The following is a 3,173-nucleotide window of genomic DNA, read 5'->3' on the forward strand; positions in this document are numbered from 1 at the left end:
AGAAACACCTTTAAGAATATTAAACAACCCCATTTCTAGAGGTCAGGATGCAGTTACATTGAAATAATATTGCTTTAATTCTGAAGGAATTGTCTAGAGTTTTCTGCAGTAACATATATATTTTCTGCAGTATTTGCCATATTATTGATATTTTTTCAGATGTAGAAATATTTTTACTGGAAGGGTGGGAGAGCTTATACTTGGGAATTATTCAGCTCTCATGCAGAATCATATCTCTTTATCCTGTAGAGGTGCTGTAAGGAAGTACCCTATTATTTCAAGTATCAGAAAAAAAAGTGACTATTTATAGGCTCTTACTGTGCAATGGGTGTATACACAGTAATGAGTGAAAGATGACTCTGCCCATGGCAAGTGGAACAGACTATCTTTAAAAGTCCATTTCAACCCAGACCATTCCATGATTCTGTGATGTCACTTCTGGCCATGCAGAAGTTTTTCCTGACTTGGGAGGACATAGAGAGGAAGTGCCAACGTGAAATTTCCTCTGCCTTCTTGTTCTACTGAAGGATGGTCCTAAAAGGACACAAGAATCATGATTAGAAGACCTCCTCTTCCAAGAGATATAAGGTGTAAGCTACAAAATGGGTATATCATTAATTCTGTGAATTATATGCTTATATAAGGAATTGAAATTTAATAATAATAATTATCAGTCTAACTGAGAACACACTGCCAGTTAAACAGTGCTACGGAAGAGACACACAGATTTTTTGCATCTTTGCTGGGCATGTCCTTCAAACTATCATAGAATATATAACAATATAAGTTAAAATATTCATGGGCTCTTAAGGAGATTTTACTTTTTGCTTGCTGAATGAATGGTTTCAGTAGGAGATTCTACACACAGAGTAACAATGGTCTTGACTGATTAAAACAGAAAAACCCACTGACATGTCATGGTGAGAAAGCCATGAAGATATGAGAAAGAAAGTGGAAACTATAATTCTACCCCATAGTGGTGTGCCTAGTGTAATATAGATTTAATAACAAGATCAGAATAGAAGGGTCATCCAAACCTTTTAGTAAAGGAGTGGAATAATTACCTGGATTTCTAACACTGAGAGACATTGACTGGGCAATTCAAACAAGGACACTTCCTATTTCTTAAAAATCCTTTACTTATAACTGGAGCATTCCAGTGGACTGAGCCTCCAGCAGCCTGGTTCATTCCATATGTAACAATCAGGACCTAGTGCACCTAATTAATAAACAGATGGCAATAACCCTGTGGGTCTTTAAGTCAGTAAGGGCTTTTGTGCTCCACTGGTTATGTCACAATATCCTTTCTTAAGGGATGTATATGCCAAGACTGTATAATGGCACAACAGATGCTTCATCTTGGTTTCAGCAAGGCAGGAAGCCTGCCAAGATCCCAAGGTAGTGTCCAGACAGTTATGGAATGAGCTTAATCTTGTTACAGCAGGAGGCAGAGTCTGCCCCAGCAGCAATGAGGAGAATAATTCAGCATGAAAGTGATTTTGCAATTCAGAGAATAAGTAGGATTGTAGTGGAGTGACCTCTTTAGGTAACACAATGCATGACCAGCTTTCTAGTGAAAGGCTTGGCATCCTCCACTCTGATAAGTGTGCAGCGGATCCTTTCTAGTTTAGTTCTGTTTTGTGGCATCCCCAGATACTTTTTGGGGACAGCAATTCAAAACCAGCTAGGAAGTTTTTGTCCTATGACATGGGCACAAGAAAGAGGTAAGTGTCATTCTGCAATAGTGAATATATAGCTAAACATGCATTAGCATCAAGACTGCTACCTCTGCCTATGGTGGAAAATATTGTTATTATTTAATTTTGGATTTATGATGCCAATTTTTGGCACACTCAACACATATGCTTTCCAAATTATCGGCAAATAATATTTTGGTTGAAATTGTGAAAGTCAATATTATTCTGTGCACAACAATGGAAAAACTGATCATATATATAAAAACCTAGCAGGTTGAGGGTTATTAGCATGCCTATTTGGATGACTTCTGTACCATTCTAATATTAAAAAAACTGGGGACAATAGCTGTCAAGTAGCACACTGTAAGAGAACCCCTCTTTTCTGATTTCAGTTTCCACCAAGAAGAAATATTTGCAAGTGTTAATATCACTTATAATGTCATCATGAATTCATTCTGAAGAACTAGGTATGTCAGTTCCTTGCTGTTTATTCACAAGGGATCCGGCTTGTTGGAATGGCTATCCAGGTGCTACAGGACAGGCATTTTATCTGTAATGATGCCTGCTTGTAGCAGTCCATGAGAACTGAGACACAGTCTTGTTTCTGACCACTCTGTAACTGCAGGAACTTCTAAAGCAATGATTGCTAGCCACAAACATGACCAAAGGTATCTGCAATTATTTAACCCAGTATAGTACCAGGATGGACTAGATTTTGGGGGGTTCCCTACAATATAAATTCGACATGGTTTTTCTCAGACAAGTAGAAAAGCCATTTATTTCTGGTTTTGCCATTTACAGATGTAGTTCATGTTTTACAATCACTTTTATTCAATTTTTTGAGTAGTTGCAAAGGGACAGAAATTAACCCAAAATGTGATTATTTGAGCAGCTACTGTGCTTTGTGGCAAGCTGAATTAGGCTGGATAGAGAAATCTTTCACTGAAGAAGACTTGTTACCTGCAATGTCTGCTATGATTTCCCTGTTATAGAATGGTAGCAAATAAGGAAGACAAGCAGAGAAGCCTTATCCTTTTCTACCACATCCTAAAGAATCCACTACTTCACTAGCCTCTTGCCTATGACTGAATAACATCATCAATAGACTACTGAGTTTACTTGATACAAGTACCACCTGCAGAGCCATAAGTGACAAGTACTGTTAATGCCATAAAGCTCTAGAAACAGAGTGTGTGCGCCTAGTTCCTTCCTTTGCTATTCAGGGAGAAAATTCCACTGACTCATGTTAAACATCCTTTTATAGGCATGAAAATTTCTACCTTGGTTCTCATAATCTTTCTGCTTTAATTTAAATTAATACTGTTGCCTGATTCTCTTTAAGAATCCTATGCAAAATTATGCTTACAATTCAGCTTTTAAGATCTGAAAATTGCTTAATGTAGCATTTGGACACAACTGTCTTTGGAATAGTCCTGTAATTACAGGGGAGGATAGAGTCCATCAGTTCCCTGTACT

At 37.6% G+C, this 3,173-nt stretch overlaps 1 long non-coding RNA gene across 3 annotated transcripts; it reads left to right on the plus strand.

The window, feature by feature from the left end:
- The first annotated feature begins 1,282 nt into the window (after nucleotides 1-1,282).
- Nucleotides 1,283-2,886, plus strand: LOC137473348 (uncharacterized). Of its 3 annotated transcripts, none has more exons than XR_010998702.1 (4): nucleotides 1,405-1,546; nucleotides 1,654-1,728; nucleotides 2,196-2,365; nucleotides 2,690-2,886. It is a non-coding gene; the product is annotated as an uncharacterized lncRNA (long non-coding RNA). The 3 variants fall into 3 exon arrangements; XR_010998703.1 differs by having other exon boundaries at nucleotides 1,446-1,546; nucleotides 1,632-1,728; XR_010998701.1 differs by lacking the exons at nucleotides 1,405-1,546; nucleotides 1,654-1,728 and adding an exon at nucleotides 1,283-1,398.
- The last annotated feature ends 287 nt before the right edge of the window (nucleotides 2,887-3,173 follow it).

Source organism: Anomalospiza imberbis, chromosome 4, assembly GCF_031753505.1.
Source record: "Anomalospiza imberbis isolate Cuckoo-Finch-1a 21T00152 chromosome 4, ASM3175350v1, whole genome shotgun sequence".
Lineage (NCBI taxonomy): Eukaryota > Metazoa > Chordata > Aves > Passeriformes > Viduidae > Anomalospiza > Anomalospiza imberbis.